Below are 20,433 nucleotides of genomic sequence, written 5' to 3' on the forward strand. Positions count from 1 at the left end.
GGTTGTAGGGCTAGATTTCAGGTAATTGTGAATTGTGGTGGTTCCGTAGTTTAATTGTAATTTTGATGTGGTTGTGGGACGATGCCAGTACCACATCCTGACCAGATCAGTTTTACTCTTTCATTGGCTGCCTGGAAGCTCAGAAAACATATTTTACTTTTCCCAAGCAAGCGCATTGAACCCAACAGTAAGAACTTTGTATAATATTATTTTTAACATCATCTTAGTTTTCCTATGTTTATTTTCTTCAAACTTTGTTTTCTCACTATTTATCTTTTTTTAGATTGTGAAACAGAATTATTTATTTATTTATTTATATTTTTATTCAGTTACAATTGTCTGCATTTTCTCTGCATCCCTCCACCCCACCCAGGCCAATCCCACCTCCCTCCCCCACCTCTATCCTACCTCTTGATTTTGTCCTTGTGTCCTTTATAGTAGCTCCTGTAGACGCCTCTCCCCACTATCCCCTCCCCACTCACCTCTGGCTATTGTTACATTGTTCTTAATTTGTGCCCATCAGCAAATGAGTGGATCAAAAAACTATGGTACATTTACACAATGGAATTCTACACAGCAGAGAGAAAGAAGGAGCTTATACCCTTTGCAATGGCATGGATGGAACTGGAGAGCATTATGCTAAGTGAAATAAGCCAGGCAGTGAGGGACAAATACCATATGATCTCACCTTTAACTGGAACATAATCAACAGAAGAAAAAAGCAAACAAAATGTAACCAGAGACATTGAAATTAAGAACAATGTCACTATCTTTTAAACTTATTTTCTGTGCATTTTTGTTAATGTTGTAACCAACCTTTGTAGAATGTGGTGATATATAAACATACAAAAGAAGATACAAGCAGCATAAACTTTTTGCCTGTAGAGGCAACACAGGCCATAAAGAAATGCAGTTCCATAGAGATGGGACCAACCTTCATGAACCCCGTCTCATGCTGGAGAATTAAGGGAAATTGATACAAAAGTCCATGATTGAAGCCAGGAAGGATATTTAGTTTTCTGCAGCCTGCTGTGCCTGCCAGACACTAAAAATCCTAAATTGGATGGATCAAAGAACTGACTCCACACCACAATTCTGATGGATTTAGACAAGTTACTTTCCAGATTCCACAATGAATCCTTGACCTGAGAGAGACATAGACCAATATTAAGTCTCAGCTTGGGGGTTTGGCACAATATTCTTAACCTAATTGATACTTGTGGTAGTGAAGTTAATGCTTACTAAATATCTATGTGTTCCTTTGCAGATCCCAGTCTGCTTCCTTACATTTTGGTGGGGGTTAATTCTGTGCTGAAACATAGCAGAACAGTTGTGAGTTCACCATACTTGACTTTGTTGCCTTGATGGTGAGGCAGCCAGTGTTCCAAGTGACAAATCTACAACATGGTGAACCCTCTACAAACCATATTGGACTTTAGATGAGTGAAAAATAAATGTTGATTTTCTGAAGCTAGTGAGATTTTGGATTATAGTACTGCAACCAAGGCTAGCTCAACCTCACTAATGCAACCTTCAGTTTCTCTGGCTGTAAAATGGGAGTGATAATCAGTCCTCAAAAGGTTTCTTTTTTGAAGTTTGGTGATGATACCAGTAGAGTTCCTGGCACAGCATCTGCTCCAGAACAAAATCACTGGTATTAAAATAATGATCATTCTTATTGTTATCTGCAGCACAGTTAAAAGATGAAGTCTGATAGGCTGTGACTTGTTATAAAGTAGTACGATAAGATGAAAGTATGCCTTCTCACCAGTCAGAATGGTCATCATAAACACATCAACAAATAACAAGTGCTGGCAAGGTTGTGGAGAAAAGGGAACCCTAGTGCACTGTTGGTGGGAATGCAGACTGGTGTGGCCACTGTGGAAAACAGTATGGACTTTCCTCAGAAAACTAAAAATGGAACTGCCTTTTGACCCAGAAATTCCACTGCTGGGAATATGCCCTAAGAATCCTGAAACACCAATTCAAAATGACCTATGCACCCCAGTGTTCACACCAGCACAAATTGAAATAGCCAAGTGCTGGAAGCAATGTAAGTGTCCATCAGTAAATGAGTGTTTCAAAAAACTATGGTACATTTACACAATGGAATATTATGCAGCTGAAAGAAAGGAGCTCCTACCCTTCATGGCAGCATGGGTGGAACTGGAGTGCTAAGTGAAATAAGCTAGGCAGTGAAAGACAAATATGTCATGATTTTGCCTGTAATTGGAACCTAATCAACCAAACATACAAGCAAAATATAACCAGAGACATTGACAAAAAGAACAAACTGACAGTAACTAGAGGGGATAATGGGGGAAGGAAGGTGAAGGGTCATCAGGGAACATGTATAAAAGACCCAAGGACAAAGCCAAAGGGAGGTGGGATTGATGGTAGGAGGTGGGAGTGGGTAGGGCCAGGGACAGTGGTGGGGGGAAAATGGAAACAACTTTACTTGAACACAATGAAAAAAGAAAAGAAAACACTGGTGATTTATTTTAAAAAAGCATCAAACAGACTTGGAGTCATAACCCAACTGAGCCTGAATTTATGATGTGTTAGTGCACACCATTTCATCACTCTAAATCTGTTTCTACAAGTAATATGTGGATAATTTAATCTAACTTGCAGGCTTATTATGAAGATTAAAAGAGCCTGTCAAGGTCCTAGAAAGTATAATGGCACATGGGTAATTCCTTTCCTTTTGCTTCCCTGCATGTTGCCCCAGCAAGTTGTCCCAGAGCAAGGCACAGTCTGCTTGTCCAAGAAGTGGCCTTTCCCAGGAATGCTGACATTGGGAGCATTGAACTAAACTCCCTTAGTTTAAAGACTAAGGGAGTAGAGCTAACTTCTCAAGACCATTGTGCAATTTTCATGGCATTTTCCAGCAGGGATCATGCAATGAGGCTGGTTATAAAGACTGATAGCATCATGAGTTGTTCTGAATCAAGTCCCTAAGAGCTTTGGGGAGTGTAGTGGGATTTCAAAGGGATGTTATCTTGGCCATCTTTAGCAGGAGGGTGAAGGATGATGATCTGAAGCAGCAATAAGCTTTGATGGGGACATGTGCTGGAATTAACATGAGTCCTTCTGCTTTCCCTTGTACCCATCCCTGTTAAGGAGTGTCCAGCTCATGGAGGACTAGGGAGTCCAGGCTGTAAAACAGATCCCAGAATTCATGAGAAGGAACTGAACTTGCAATGAGAAGGAGAAGGTCAATTAAAGGTATCAAAAGATAAAATGTTTTCAAGCAATCTTCTTAAAGCCTATTATATTTGTCTTGCCCAAATGATGGCCTCTTCTCTCTGTGCAGAATTCAGCTTGCCCTGTGGTAACTGCTCCTGCCTCTGAACTCCTCTAGCTCACAATTCATTTAGCACTTAATCATGTCCTGCCTTGTGGTATCTCTCCTACTGCCCTTCTAAAGTTGATTTCTCTCTTGAATTCTTATTTGAATTTTCAAGAGTTATGGTTTTATGTTACAGTGCAGGTTTCAAGTCCCCAATGGCAGGGTGACCTGAATTTCTACAGGTGGGGCCAAGAATAGTGCTGGCCTTCAGGAAGACCCAGGAAACATGGTTTTCTTGTTTAATGTCTCTGTGTCTCTGGTCTCCCAGTTTCTGCTTCTCTTAATTTATCTATTTCCATCAGAGCAAATCCTTGTCATTTTGGAAACTTATGTCTTAAGATCTTTGCCATTCATTATAAAAGGACTACTGTTAAAAATATGTATTTTATCATTAGATCTTTTCATGTTCTCTTCAGTGCCTTACTCCTACTTGCAGTTGGCTCTCTATTTTTCACAAAAAATAAAAGTGTTCATCACTATTGTGTATATTACAGTGAAAGTCGATGAACATAATCATTTGCTCACAGGCTTAGTAACTTCCTCTCTCAAGGCAGCCTAGAGTGTGTGATGTTTCAATTAGTGACTCAGGAAGATGTCATGCTAATATGTCATGGACCTGTGACTAGCAATACTCTAAGGGTGGAAACCATGAACACCCAGAGTCTCCTGGTCTCTTGAGGTCTGTCTTGGCTAACTCGCTCCAAGAACAGCCTCCAAACAATGTACTCCTCCTTTCTCCCTTTACTATACTTATTTCTTTTTATTTTTAAGTACTTTATGGAGACATAAATCACCCACTTAAAGTATATAATTTAATGATCTTTACTGTATTTAGAGATCTGTGCAACAATCACCACAATTGATTCCAGAATGTTTTAGTACTATCCAAAACAGGAAAAGGAGAATGAGGAAGTAGATAGTTTGAGGTGGTTTTTTTTGGGGGGGGCAAGTAAGCCTCCTTCAAGCTCACCTCACTCCATAGGCATCTTGGAGAGGGGCCATGAGAAACAGCAAACCAGAGAAACCTGAGACCTGGGCAATTGTTTTCAAGGACACTGAACAAAGAGATGAATAATAACAAGTTTGTAAGGATGTGGGAAAAATGGGAGCCCTCATAAAGTGGTGGTGGGATGTAAAATGGTGAAGCTGCTATGGAAAACAGTCTGACAGTTCCTCAAATATCAAACATGGAATTACCTTATGACACAATGTGGAGAGCAGGACCAATAAAATGGCATTGATCCTATCAAGATAGCATAAAGTATATAAAACAAAGTGAAGTCACTTATGTCAACTAAAATGGCTCTCAGTCAGCCATGACACTTTAGTTCAAGAGGAAAATTACCTAAGTCAGAGTAAACACATCTGGCAAGGAGACATATCTACCCATGTGGTAAGAGCAGACACGTCTGGCAAGGTAACACATTTAAGATATCTGCACATATGGTCAAAGTAGCCATGTCTGCAGAGTGGGACCACCCATAGATAGTCTCCTGGGGAAATTCCATGCTTGCTAGCAAGGGTGTTAAGCAGAACAGCCATGTATCATCCGCAGGCTCCTGGGCAAATTCCACACTTGGCATCAGAGGTGCCAAGACATTTATTGAAAAGACTCAGAAGGATGAAGATATAACTGAGGCCAGTTACAGACCACTGCTGAGACAGACAAGCTCCACAGAGCAGAGCGCTGCTCCATGCCACACTGATCTCCTTTGGCATCAGCTGCTGGAGGCTCTGGCCTGCTGGACTTCATCTGCTCTGCTGCTCACCTGGCTGGGGAGATCCTTCCTTGCAAGATGCTGATGACTTCCTTGCCAACTGTGCTGTCTCCAGACCTGCAGACTGAGACTCTAGGACTCAGATTTGTTATCCCCCATTGATTGCTCTGTGTGTGTGTGAGTTATAATTCTCTCAGATTGTCAGAGTGTGAGTAGGATATTAACATATGTTGATGTTCTACTTTGAGTGAACTTGCCTTTAATAAAAGCTAAGTGAATAGCATAGCTACTGTGTGTAACTCTTGTCTTTTCCTTGGTGACAGGCTGCTCAGCTGGAAGCTAACTAAGCAGTTGTCCAGCTGACTTATAGGAAAGACTATATCACAATAATACACTCACGACACACAACAATTCTTCTTCTCAGTATACATCCAAAAGAAGTGAAAACATAGGTCCACAGAAAAGCTTGCACAAGAATATTCATATCAATATTATTCATAACAGACAGAACACCAAAAAACACCCAAACATCCATAAAAATAAATGAATAAATAAAATATGATTTATGCACATAATGGAATGTTACTTGAAGTAATGATTCATGCTGCAACATGAATAAAACTTGAAAGCATTATGCTGAGTGAAAGAAGCTGGTCACAAAAGGCCACACATTCAACTATCTGAGAGACAGAAAGCTTTGTGGCTGCCTGGAGCTGAGGGAATTGGGCAGTGACCTTCATGACTTGGTTGTCATGTGCCCATGACTATTTTCCATTGTCTGTGGGGACTTTAAGGGACACTCCACATGATCGACCCTCCAGGTTTTGCTCTTAATACACTGACTCAGAGTTAGAGGAATTAGAAGCTGTCCACTCTAACAAATCCTTTTTTGTCAGCATTTTGCCTTGTTGTAAAATTGCATTTTGTATGTAACAAATATGAGTCCTGATTGAATGAATGCATCTGGCTAGGATAAAGATAAATGTAGTCAGGAAGGGAAAAGAGAAAATTAATAATTTTCAAAACATTATTCCTGTTACATTGCTATTATTTCAGTGTTTGTCAATTTTTTATTCTTTAACCCAGGACCCATTGCCTAAAAACATGTTTGTCTATCTTTAATATTGTAGTCTATATTATGATTATAAAGAGTTTCTTCCAAATATAAGATTATGTAACCCTATGGAAAATATCTTAATTATGCAAGTATTTCCCAAATGTGTTATCATTATAAATAAAATTTAGATAAAAATGAATTCCCTTTTAAATACCAACTCCAACTCCAAGACCATTGAAGAGGGGACTGTGCTTATCTCTAATCTGTGTCTTCCAAGATCTTTTCCTTATGGATTTATATCATGACACAACTATCTGTAGAAATAAGTAGATTTGCTTTCTTTCTATGTGAATGCTTATTTCTCTGTGTGTTGCTTTGCAGCTGGCTATTTTTGCCACTTACAAACAATCTTGAAGGTCTGTCCATGTTGTCAGTACAGATAGCTCTACCTCATTTTCTTTTAACTGATACATGGTATTTCATAGTACAGAAACACTATAAGTTATTAAGCTAGGTGCCTATTAATGAGCATGTAAATTGGTTATTTTTTTATTGTTACAAACTATGATTCAGGGAACATTCTGAAACATACCTCTTAATGCACATACACAGTGGTTTCTCTAGGGAGGGACTCAGAAGAAGACTCCTTGAGTCAAAGGCTATTCATATTTAACATTTAATATATGCTACCAAACTGCCTTCTGTAAAGTCTGAACCTGGATGATGTTTTGAATGTTGTTTTTGAAAATTGTATGTGTCCTAAATCCTCTACCCTGAGAGATTGTGAAACATTTTTTATTTCCTTGAGAATCATTGATTTATACCTCATTATGAGTGCAATCATTGTGTTTTGTCAACCAGAGAAATCTATGTTAAAGGCTTCTAATTGTGGGATAAGGTACATTGTCTTCTGTTGAAGTAATTTCAGGCATCAGTGAACAAGTAAGGGAGGTATTTTGGGGTGTGTAAGCTTTATCGTGCCCCTGAAATTATTCTACACTAGTTGCTGGCCACCCCGTGAAGCACACAGGACACTGATCTCCTCAGTCCTCCACAGCTTCAGGGAGCTGGGTCTATGCTCATGGCTCAGTCCAGAATTGGAAGACCTTAGAGACAAGAAGTTAAGTTAGTTTCTGGTTCCTCTTTGCAGAGGACTGTAGTGTACCTAGCAAAACACAGGCCCTACAAACCCATAGGGAGGAACCCAGAGCCACTAGAAACACACCATCCCAGGAGCTCCTGAGAGTCCCAGCAGTGCAGAACTGGTGGGGTCAGTCACACACCAGGAAGGAAGGGTTTCATCAAGATGCAGCTAGGAGAATACCCAAGGAGCACAGGCAAATGCCTTCTGGAGAAGAAGCAGGAAGGCAGAGCATAAAGCTGGCAAGCAGGATGTTGGCCACAACCAAGATGGCAGCTTTGAGCAGCATCCATTCTTGTGGAGTGGTGGCCACATGCTTCAGGGTGGACTGGCTGGCTTAGAGGGCATTAAAATTATGTGTGTGGTGGATAGTGGGAGAGGAACAGGGCTGTAGAATAAACTGGAATGCATGGAAATCTCATGGCCACTCTGAGAGATGGATCTTAAATGTCGTCTCATTTGCCAGATGTGAAAACATCTTCAGAGACAGTTTAAATGTACTCATGGGACTTGTACTCAGAAAGTTATAAGCTTCTGAAGAGAGATTGAAGACAATACAAATAAGTGGAAGCATATACTGCATTCATGGATAGGAAGATTTAATGTTATTAAAATGTCCATACCACCCAAAGCAATCTATAGATTCAATGTAATTTCTATCAAGATGCCAATGGTGGATTTTCGAAGATGGCGGTGAAATAGGTGGGAGTGGAGTCCACTTCCCCTTGCACATGGGTAGAACACCTAACCTATCTTCTGAGGAACAGAGTGAACAGCTAACAGTATCTCAGCATATATGAAAATTGGCGGCCAAAACTGTAGAGGACATTGAAAAATCAGATGGTAAGAAGAGTGCTTCAGGACAGTAAGTTCCCGGGGACCAGCGGGGGAACCAGAGTGGCTGCAGCCCCAGGCCCAGCACCCACTGGGTCTGCCACAGGATTCTTGGGAGAGAGCCAGGTCAACAGCTCCCTCCCCTGCCAAACAAGGTTTGAGCAACACCAGGATGGACCTGGATGCTTGAAGTCACTGGGGGGAATAAGGATGAAGTGGCAAACACACAGGGGCGGTGTGCACCAATGAGACTGGATGCCTGCTGGGAAGAGTTGGGCTGTTATGGACCCTGACCCAGGTAGTCCTCAGTCTGGTTGGAGAATTGGGCTGTGTGAGAGGCCAGGAGCTTGTTTGGAGAGGCACACTTGAATAAAAGGAATTTTTCAAAAAGAAAAAGAAAAAAAAGAGGTACTGAGCAGCTGTTCAGGGAATTCTCCCACAGCAGCTGCCCCCACATCCCCCGGCTGCGCCCCTGCAGTCTCCACAGCCTCAGCCATGGGCCCACCTCTGCTACCAGGACAATGACTACTCCCCTATCCCCGGCCATAGTGGCAGAGGGCAGCCAACCATGTCTGCCACCCTAGTGGTGCACCTCCAACCAGGTGTCCCCCAAACTGCCAGTGGCTGCTGCTCAGCAGAGGAGGCTGGCACCATGCCCAACATCACCACCCAGCAACTGCACTCCCGCTCCAGCAGCAAGACTGAGCGCTTACACCAGCAGACCTAGGGGAAGTGTGCACCTGAACCCATGGCCCAGCTGCTGCCCATGTCTCCCCAGCAGTAGAGGCCAGCGCTCACACCTACAACCCCCACACAGAGTGTGCCTGACCCCCCAACCCAGAGACACCTTGTACCCAACCCCACTGCCCTGGGTACAGCAGCAGAGAAGGCACAGAGAAGGCCTGCACCTGCCACAGAGGCTATGGTTGTGCCCCCACCCTGCAGGGCTCTCTGGCTCTCTAAGAGGAAGGTGGAGATGCCCCTGAAGAGGAGAGTAGCAGGGCTTAGGGAGTCAGCAATCTGCACAAAGACTTAATCAGTGGGGGGGATGAACTACCCTGAAGAGACTCTGAGAGTCCCTAGCATCCAGGACAGCAAAGAGTGAAGGGGTGGAGTGTGAGTTGCCCCTAACTGGTGCACCTCAAGGACAGCACAACTGGTGGACTGAAGGCCTAGACTGGGTGCAGAAGGGCACTGGGAGCACAGCAGCAAACTGAGGAACTGGGCTGGAGGCTGGGCAATTGTGAAGAGTGAGGCTCAGACCTTGTCCCCATCCCCACAAAACCACAGGAAGTGAGAAAAGCAAAACCAATCACCCTCAGCCTGCTGCAGCTAGGAAGACAAGCAGAACTGGCTTGGCTTGTTTAAAGCCAGCAGGAGGCTTTTATTTTTTAAAATTATTCCTTCTTCCTTCCTTCCTTCCTTCCTTCCTTCCTTCCTTCCTTCCTTCCTTCCTTCCTTTCTTTCTTTCTTTCTTTCTTTCTTTCTTTCTTTCTTTCTTTCTTTCTTTCTTTCTTTCTTTCTTTCTTTCTTTCCTTCATCTCCTTCCTTGCTTGCTTCCTTCCTTCCTTTCTTCCTTCCTTCCTTCCTTCCTTTTTTTTTATTCCCAAAACTGAGACAATAAAACCTGGAGCTGTGAAAGGACCAGACTTAGAACCAAAGAGGGGTCATCCCAACAACTGAGAAAGTGAGACAAATTTCACTTTGCTACTCCATAGAACTTGCAAGTTGTTGTATATTTTTATTATTATTTTTTTAAAATTTTATTGTTGTTTAATTACATTTGTCTGCATTTTCTTCTTTTATATTTTATTTTATAGGTTTTTTAAAAAAATTCTCATCTTTAATTTTCTTCACTTGGTTTGTTGAATTGCATTGTTTGACTTGTTTCCCTTGTTCTCTCTTTCATAGTGTATTTTTAATTTTCCTTATTTCACTTCACGTGTGTCCCAATAGCACACTACTCTAGGTCCCGTACTTCCTATTCTTAATATTCAGATCATATAGATTCTGTAAGATAATTGTTGCTCCATGATTATTGTAAATAACTGCTGTTCCACACAAGTGTAAATACTACACAGCAACCTTCCCGAATCTTAGCTCACTTCACTGTTTCCAGAGCATTATTATTGTTGTGGTTAACTCCACTCTCTCACACACTACTACCTATTTTCTATCCTTCACCCTGACTTTACCTCATAATCTGATCTCCCTCAAGCTCACTGCTTTCTAGATCCAAATCACAATCCTTCCCCACCCCTAAAAAGAATCTTATCTTTTTGCCAATAATTCTAAAAAGTGTCTAGTTGGGTGAAATATCACTGTTAACAATATAAGTATCCAAGGGATCTCCTATCTCTTCTCTATGGGTTGGTACTTTAAGTACCATAGAATACACTTGCACTGTCTTAAAGCATTTTGCCATCCTCATTCAACTGATCACAAAAAAGAATAAGTGGGAGCTGTGAACACCAGTACACCTGCTAGAAGAGTAAACACACCAACAAAGGACCACCAACAGATAGCAATGGAAGAAGGTGAAGGAAGGAGTGGAAGCCACACTAACCTCCTCTCAGGACTGATCTGGAAATACAACTAAATGGTGGAGAAATTACCCAGAACAAACAACGGAACAATAATGAGAGAGATGCCTCAAAACACACAGAAGAACCAGCTTCAACACAACCTTTCCACACCTGCACAACAAAATACAAGAGGTGGGGGACAGAATGACCCTCAGTTAACCAACTAGAGGGAAGGACTTGCCAAAGAAAGACCCAATAACAATCAAAACCCAAAGAAATAAGAAAGCCAACATAAATGACAGCCCAAGACCAGTGAGCTCAGCAGGTCAAGGAGACTGCACCACTGAATCTCACAGGTCTTCTATCATAGAAGTTCACACCATAAACCCAGGATCAGAATAGATCAATTTAAGAAGCAGAAGCTAAGAAGAAGAGAATCACAAAGAAACAATCCCTAAATGAAAGGAAAGGGAGAAGTCTAAGAAATAATGCTAAATGAAATAGAGGGAAGTCAACTATTAGATACTGAGTTCAAAGCAATGGTTATCAGGAAGTTCAATGAGCTCACAGAGAATTACCAAAAACTACAGGGAAATGAGGATGAACTCACTGCAAACTATATCAACATGAAAAAGGAAATAGAAACTATCAAGAAGGCCAAGACGAAATGAAGAATACAATTTCTGAACTGAAGAACACAGTAGAAGGAATCAAAAGCAGGCTCAACGGAGCAGAGAATGGGATCAGCAAGCTGGAAAACAAGGTAGAAAAAAACACCCAGAAAAAGCAAGAAAAGGAAAAGAGACTCAGAAGGAACTAAGAGGTGTTAAGGGAACTGTAGGAGAACATGAAACAAATAATATCTGTATCCTAGGGATACCAGGAGGAGAAGAAGAAGAACAAGGGGTAGAAAACCTGTTTGAAAAGGTAATGATGGAAAACTTCCCTAATCTGATGAGAGAAAAAGTCACACAAATCAAGGAAACACAGAGAGTCCCAAACCAGAGGAACCCAAAGAGGCCCACTTCAAGACACATCATCATTAAAATGGCAAAATTCCAAGTTAAAGAGAGAATAAAGGAAGCAAGGGAAGAATATGAAGTAACATACAAGGGATCCCGATAAGGTTAGCAGCTAGGTAATGCTCCAAGCCAGAAGGGATTGGCAAGAAATATTCCAAGTAATGAAAACAAAGGGCCTACAACCGAGAGTACTCTACCCAGAAAGTCTCTCAATTAAAATGGAAGGCTAAATAAGGAGCTTCCTGGACAAAAAAAGCCTCAAAAAAATACTTCCACCAAACCAGCTCTGCAAGAGGTAGTAAAGGGTCTGCTTTAAGAACAGGAAGAAAAAACAGTGATAGAGGAACACAGATACAAAAAAATGGCAATGAATAAGTACCTATCAATAAGAACCTTAAATATAAGTGGATTAAATGGCCCAATCAAAGACACAAAAGAGCTGAACGGATAAGAAAGCATGACCCACACATATGCCGCCTAAAAGAGACCAAGCTCAGAATGAAAGACTTACAAAGACTGAAAGTGAGGGGCTGGAAAAAAATATTCCAAGCAAATGGATGAGAAAAAATTGGGGTAGCAATAGTCATATCAAACACAATAGACATCAAAAAAAGAGCCATAAAGAGAGACCCAGAAGGTCACTTCTTAATACTCAAAGGAAGAATCCATCAAGAAGACATAAAATTTGTGAATATATATGCACCCAACATGGGAGCACACAAATACATAAAGAAAATCTTGGAGGACTTCAAGAAATATACTGACAACAACAAAATTAGAGTGGGGGATTTCAAAACCCCAGTGTGAAAAATGGATAGATCTTCCAAACAAAATATCAACAGAGATATTGCGACATTGAACCATGTCCTAGATCAAATGAACTTAACTGAAATATATAGAACCTTTCATCCCAAAGAAGCAAAATACATATTCATTTCAAATGCACATGGAACATTTTCAAAGATAGACCACATGATAGGATACAAAGCAAACCTCAACAGATTCAAGAAAAATGAAATCATAACAAGCATTTTCTCTGACCACAAGGGACTGAAACTAGAAACCAACCTCAAGGAAAAAACCCTAAAACACTCAAACTCATGAAGACTGAATAGCATGATATTAAACAATGAATGGGTCAAGAATGAGATTAAGGAAGCAATCAGAAAGTTTTTGTATTCAAACGAAAATGAACTCACAACAATCCACACTTATGGGACACTGTGAAGGCAGTCCTGAGAGGGAAGTTCATAGTGATACAGGCCTACCTAGAAAGCACAGAAACCTTTCAAATAAACAATGTACAAGAAATGGAGGAACAACAACCAAGACAGCCCAGAGCAAGTAGAAGGAAGGAAATAACCAAGATCAGAGCAGAATTAAAGGACATAAAGACTAAAAGCACAATTCTAAGGATCAATATATCCAGAAGCAGGTTCTTTGAAAAGATAAACAAAATTAACAAGCCTTTAAGCAGACTCAGGAAGAAAAAAAAGAGAGGACCCAAATAAACACAATCCGAAATGAAAAAGGAGAGATTGCAACTGACACCACAGAAATACAAAGGATCGTAAGACATTACTATGAAGAACTATATGCCAAGAAATTTGAAAACGTAGGTGAAATGGACACAGTCCTAGAAAATTATAATCTTCCAGAACTGAAAGAAGGAAAAGCAGAAAGCTTGAACAGACCAATAACAGCTGATGAATTTGAAGCAGTAATCTAAAAGTTTCCAACAGCCAAAAGCCCTGGACCAGATGGTTTCACAGGAGAATTTTACAAAGTATTTAATGATGATCTAAACCTTATCCTTCACAGATTATTTTAAAAAATTCAAGAAGATGGAAGACTCCCAAAATCTTTTTATGATGCCAGCATCATCCTAATCCACAAACCAGATAAAGACATAAGAAAGAAAAAGAACTTCAGGTCAATATTGCTGATGAACATAGATGCTAAAATCCTCAACAAAATATTGGCTAACTGCATCCAGCAATACATTAAAAAGATCATACACCATGACCAAGTGGAACTCATCCAGGGATGCAAGGATAGTACAAGATTCACAAATGAATAAAAGTAATACATCACATCAACAACAGCAAAGACAAAAAACACATGATCATATCAATAGATGCGGGAAAATCATTTGTCAGGGACAGCGCACATTTATGATCAAAAAACTCAGCAAAATGGGAATAGAGGATGCATTCCTTAATATAATAAAGGCCATATATGAGAGACCAACAGGGAAAATCATATTCAATGAGCAAAAACTAGAGCTTTCCCACTAAGATCAGGACCAAGACAAGGATGCCCACTTTCACCACTCCTATTCAACATATTATTGCAAGTCCTAGCCACAGCAAAGAGAAAACAAAAAGAAATAAGAGGCATCCAAATTGGAAAAGAGGAAGTAAAACTGTCATTGTTTCAGATGACATGATAGTGTACATAGAAAATCCTATGGAATCCACCAAAAACCTGTTGGACCTAGTAAATGAATTTGGCAAAACAACTGGATACAAAGTCAATACTCAGAAATCAGAGGCATGTTTGTACACCATCAATGAAATGTCAGAAACAGAAATCAGGAAAAAAATCCCATTTGATATAGCAACAAGAAAAATAAAGTACCTAAGAATAAACCTAACCAAGGAGGTAAAAGACCTGTACTCAGAAAACTACACAACACTGAAGAAAGAAATTAAGGAAGACACAAACAAATGGAAGCATGTACCATGCTCATGGATTGGAAGAATTGACATCATCAAAATGGCCATACTACCCAAAGCAATTTATAGATTCAATGCAATCCCTATTAAGGTACCCGTGACATATTTCACAGATGTAGAACAAACATTGCAGAAATTTATATGAAACCATAAACGACCTCGAATAGCTGCAGCAAATTTGAGAAAGAAGAACAAAGCAGGAGGGATCACAATACCTGATATCAAACTGTATTACAAGGCCACTGTCATCAAAACAGCCTGCTATTGGCATAAGAACAGACCAGACAGCCTAGAAATAAACCCAGGTCTCTATGGTCAATTAATATCTGACAAAGGACAAAGAAGCATCAAATAAAGTAAAAATAGCCTCTTCAACAAATGGTTTTGGGAGATCTGGACAGCTACATGCAAAAAAAAAAACCCCAAAAAAACCCTGACCACCAACTTACACCATACACACAAATAAATTCAAGGTGGATAAAAGACTTAAATATAAGCCTTGACACAATAAAAGTTCTAGAGGAAAACATCAGTAGGAAAATCTCAGATATTCCACATAGCAACATCAGGAGGCATAAAGGAAAGAATAAACGAATGGGACCTCATCAAATTAAAAAGCATCTGCATGGGTAAAGGAAACAGCTTTAAAATGAAAAGAGAATCAACTCTATGGGAAAACATATTTGCCAATGATACCTCGGACAACAGTTTGATCTCCAAAATATATAAAGAACTCACACAACTCTCCTCCAGGAAGTCAAAAAAACCAGTTAAAAATGGGTTAAAGTCTTGAACAGACACTTCTCTAAGGGGGACATACAGAGGGCCCAGAAAAGATGCTCAGTGTCACTAGCCATCAGAGAAATGAAAATTAAAACGAAAATGAGATACCACCTCCCACCATTGAGAATGGCCATGATAAACAAAGCAACAAACAACAAATGTTGGAGAGGTTGTGGAGAGAAGGGAACCCTAGTGCACTGTTGGTGGGAATGCAGACTGGTGAGGCCACTGTGGAAAACAGTATGGAATTTCCTCACGAAATTAAAAATGGAGCTGCCTTTTGACCCAGCAGTTCTGCTGCTGGGATTATATCCTAATAGCCCTAAAACACCAATCCAAAAGAACCTGTGCACCTCAATGTTCATAGCAGCACAATTTACAATAGCCAAGTGCTGGAAGCCACCTAGGTGTCCATTAGCAAATAAGTAGATCAAAAAACTATGGTACATTTACACAAAATGGATTTCTATGCAGCAGAGAGAAAGAAGGAGCTTCTAACCTTTGTAACAGCATGGATGGAATTGGAGAGCATTATCCTAAGTGAAATAAGCCAGGCAGTGAAGTACAAATATCATATGATTTCACCTGTAACTGGAACATAATCAACAAAAGAAAAAAGGAAACAAAATATTGTGGGGAACCATTCCAAGTGTGGGAAATGTGGCTCAGTCCCCACTCAGAAAAGCCAGTGGGGAGCAAGGTTGGTGGGCAGGACCCATGTCCATGGATAGGTTCTCCAGTGGGAAATCAGGCCTGCATTGTACCTTGACTGCTATGAGACTTGCTCTTGCTAAAACTCCCTCACCCTGAATTGAGGCAGCAAATGTTTACTGAGTATCTTTAACTTCCTAAAGTCTGTGCTAAACCACCCAAGTGTGGGGTGTGACGGGTTTCCCCCTTAAGCTGTAACATCCTTGTCTTTGAAGTAATTAGCAGTATTCTGTCCTTTGTTGTCCTTAAAAGGTAATCACCTGTGATGAACCTGTGCATAGTAAATGAGGACCATCCTCCATGTAATGTTCCCAGAAAAACAATAAAAGCCTGTCCACGCGGGGGTCGGCTTTCTCTCTCGGGCTCTCTCTAGCCCTCTTGCCCTTTCTCACTTAGAGAGTGGCCATGCCCTTCCTTTTTCTCCACAGGATTTCTGTAGTCCGTGTGTATTTGTATATTACAGCCACAAGAGCAGATCCTGTGGGCCAGGATCTGCGCCAAAATATAACCAGAGACATTGAAATTAAGAACAATCTAACGATAGCCAGAGGGGAGGATGGAGGGGCCTGTGGAGAGACAGGTTTTCAGGAACTACTATAAAGGACACATGAACAATACTAAGGGGGAGGGTAGAAGCCAGGGAGGGAGGTGGGTTTGGCTGGGGTAGGGGAGAGTGTTTGGGAGAAAATGCAGACAGCTGTTATTGAACAACAATAAAGTAATTTATGAAACAATCAAAAATATTATAAGAGTTTGTTTTTCTCATCCAAGTACAGAAAATAGTTTTGCTGACAAAATAGCTTCTATTGGAGGTACTGGATTCTTGTTTCTCCTGTCAAATGACCTCATATAACTTGGCTGAGGTAGCTATAGTCTGAGAATTCCTGACAATAGCATGAATAAATTGCAATGTACTCTTCTCTTTCTCCTAATGTGCCCATGGCCCTCTTCCCCACAACCATATCTGTGACAACACTTCACGTAGGCCTGTTCTCTGCCAATGCCTTTCCCTTGAAGTGTTATTAACAACCATGCAAACCACCCCCAAATCTCGCCATCACAGTCCATACTGTGTCAGGCAGTTCTCTTCCAAGGATGGCTCAGGGAACCATGTTACTTCCACCTGCTGGCTTCACCATCTTGTGCTACAACAAGGCAAATCTTGTGGTACCCAGCTGGCAGATGGAGGAAGAGTGTGGAGAATCAAGCACCTCGTACTTAACCATGTCATTTCAGAAGTGACATATATATCACTTCTACTAACATTCTCTTGGCAAGGTGTGCAGTTTCACCCAAATGCCAAAGGAGCTGGGAAATATAGTCATCTGGCTTCTCCTGCAATAACTTGATGCCATGGAGGTGGCATGTGACCATCTCTGCTATTCCACCTAATGCCAAATCCCTTCCCCAAAACCAGTTTTGACTCACCACTGTGGGGTAAACAATTCACCCTCTGTCACTAAATAATATTTCCTTTCATTATCACTCCAGAATATTTATAATTTTTAAAAGGGGAGGGCTGGGGTGGTAGGGAAGGGTGGGGAGAAAAGGAAAAAAAAACTGTACTTGAACAAGAATTAAAGAAAATGTGAATAAAAAAGAGGAATGGGAAGGTAGCCCACCTGAGAACACTAATGGTAGAAGAGGTGTTTGGAGTAAGGGGGATTCCTGTGATCTTCATATGATTTATAGAGGAACACACATTCATCTATGTGCTAGGGAGATGCAGCTTCAAATCTTGAGGGAAGGGACAGAAAAAATTCCTGCCATAGATTTTCAACCAAGTTTCAGTCCAGCTGTGTCCTTATTGATTCTGTAAGTCTAGGACTAGACATGGTGCTCACCTGGTGAACAGCCTGAGGGGTGACACTGCCATTTTAGTGGGAGAGAGATTGATTGGCATCTCATCCACTTCCCTGATTCACTCGCTCGGGCCAGACATGCATCTCCTGCCAGGCAGTAAAAATGTCAATAACTGCTCTTTTTACTGTGCTTTTCAAGCCAGAGATGGGTTTCCATTAAGTCCTTAACCCATGCTTTTTTTTTTTTTTTGGGAATGAGAAGTTTTTATTACTCACCTAAAAGAACTGTGTTTGTATCACTTTTCTTTTTTTATAATTTTAATTTTTTATTGTTATTCAATTACAGTTGTATGCCTTTTCTCCCCATCCCTCCACCCCACCCCAGCCAAACCCCCCCCACCTCCACTCTCCCCCTTGATTTTGTCCATGTGTCCTTTATAGTAGTTCACTTTTCTTTTTAAAAAGAATTATTTTGTTGTTCAATTTTGTTGTCTGCATTTTCCCCCCTAACCCATGTTTTTTGATTATATAAAATTTACAGCCACTTCAGAGGGACAGGATTTCGGCCATATTCATCTTGCCCTCAGTGAAGTGCCCTGAACTTGTTTTTCCAACAACTTTCAGTTTCTGGTCAAAGCCAAGGGCAGGCCACTGGCTACACTTTGGACCAGGTGAAGCTTCTTCCCCATATGTGTGGGACCTTGGCCCCAAGAGGCAGGAAGAAAGTGGTGGCATTGCAGCAAGGATGGTTGACCCTGGAGGAAGGGAGGGGGACATCATCTTGAGATAGGGTGACATTAGAGAAAAGGCAGGCAACAACTGAGGGATGATGAAATCACTTACTCTTGGTTCAGTTAATTTAAAACCAACCAAAGTCTAAATTTCTGTCATCTTCCAACAAACAGAGCTGATAGACTAACATATTTGAGTATCAAAGACTAATGCTAGTTAACATTTATTGATTGCTTACTGCATGTCAGCCACTATGCTAATTAACTCACATATTTCTTCATCTCATACTTCCAGAAGGCCTATGAAGAAAGTATTGATGATCTTCATTGCACAAATGAGGAAATTAGACTCAGGAAGAGAGTAAGTAACTTTCTCAAGGTCACATACAAGTAAGTGGCAGGGCCATGATTTGAACCCCTAAACTTGTCTCCAGAGCCTGTTCTTTTTAATAACTCTCTTACACGGTGTGGTAGCAAGAGCTTTTTATGCCATGGGTGAATTTTAAAAGGGCTAAGAATTAAGCCAAAAGAATAAAGCAATATGGTGGCCCTATAAGAATATAATGTATATCATCACCCTAGATAGTAGTAGGTTTTTTTCCCCTTCTTATTCAGATTTCCTCATGTACCTTATTTCAACTTCTGCAAAGACAAGAGAGGGACACTGAAGAACAAGCTTCTTCCCCATCCATCCAGACTTCTCCTATACCCACATAGCCATTGTTAGTTTTCTCCTTTTGTTACTAATTTTTCAGTAAGAAAATTTCTGTTTTCCTCCTTCCTTCTCTATTTTTTTAATCATATTACCTTCTAGTATGATACAAAGCTGTCAGAAAAAAAGAGAAAAATCACTGTGTGAACAGATATCTGAATAGAATTTTGTCCAAGTGATAAAACTGAGGCCAGAAGGGGCATTGTCTGGGCCAGGACAACACAGCTAGATAGTGGCAGAGCAGCCTAAGAACCAGGGGCTCCAAAATTTCCTGCCAACTGATCTAAGCTAGTTCTTTTGATCATTTCTAGGGTCTTTGGCAAATGTGATGTTTTGTGGACAGTGGGACTTTATCTCCCTTATCCTCCACTTTTGCCATCAGATGGTGCATTAGAATGAAAACAAGTGTCACATCTTGTTCTATGACAGTTACTACTTTTATTATCAAGCCATATTGATTAGAAGCAACAAAGAAAATTCTACAACCTCTTTCTCTAAGCTCAGGTCAAGCCCATACTCCATTCTTAGGCTCTTTAACAAGCACCTTGCATGAAAGTTCTACCTGGAGGCAGAGGCCACAGTATTCTGATGGTGGAATCAGAAAACTTTCTGATCAGGTGACAGAATTCTACGTTAAGTTGAGGCCTGGAACACTAGTCCACAGGTGAAGCCTATGGGATTTGACAGATGATTCATTACACCTCATTTTTGCAAGTGCAGTAATATCTGCCAGTCCTTCTAGTCAGCCACATTCCTTGAGCACCATTCATATAACCAGTGAAATGTGTTTTTAACATTGAGGAAATGATGGTTGATAAGAGGCCTATAATCTAGTCCTTTCATTTCTTATAGGGACTCTGGGATGCTCTGGGAAAGGAAGAAGGTAAGTAAGAGACCTGAAAAACCACTAGTGGTGCCACTAATGATAACACTAATGGCACCTGACAGGAGTGTTTATAGCAGCATATAGCTGGTCTGTGTGAGATTGGTTATAGTGAGGAAACTTGAAATCTATGGATTTATGGCCCATGGTTCCCTGGAAAGTGTCATGTAAGTACATGACAATTTGAGTATACAAACAAAGATGATGGAGCCACATGCAATGCTTGGAGACCTCAGAGTGCATGTTAATGTAGCAAGGAAGGACCTGTGGAATTATGTTGGGGTCCCACACTTCTGTTTGTTCTACCTGTGCCTCCCAATTACTTATATTCTTGAAATTATTGGTAAGTCTTGATACTGGGTACGATTTCTGATGTGTGTGAGTTTATACTGGTAGATAAAAACACTAAAAGGCAAGGTGTTAT

The 20,433-nt window shown here is 40.7% G+C and overlaps 1 long non-coding RNA gene across 1 annotated transcript in view; it reads left to right on the forward strand.

Moving 5' to 3' along the window:
- LOC123480680 (uncharacterized) overlaps window positions 1-5,309 on the forward strand; it is a 46,294-nt gene extending 40,985 nt beyond the window's left edge. The window contains exons 2-3 of the long non-coding RNA XR_006656759.2: window positions 3,124-3,228; window positions 4,908-5,309. This is a non-coding gene — a long non-coding RNA (uncharacterized lncRNA). The remainder of the gene's footprint in view (window positions 1-3,123; window positions 3,229-4,907) is intronic.
- Window positions 5,310-20,433: the final 15,124 nt, after the last annotated feature.

This window comes from Desmodus rotundus, chromosome 2 (genome assembly GCF_022682495.2).
Source record: "Desmodus rotundus isolate HL8 chromosome 2, HLdesRot8A.1, whole genome shotgun sequence".
NCBI classification, from domain to species: Eukaryota; Metazoa; Chordata; class Mammalia; order Chiroptera; family Phyllostomidae; genus Desmodus; species Desmodus rotundus.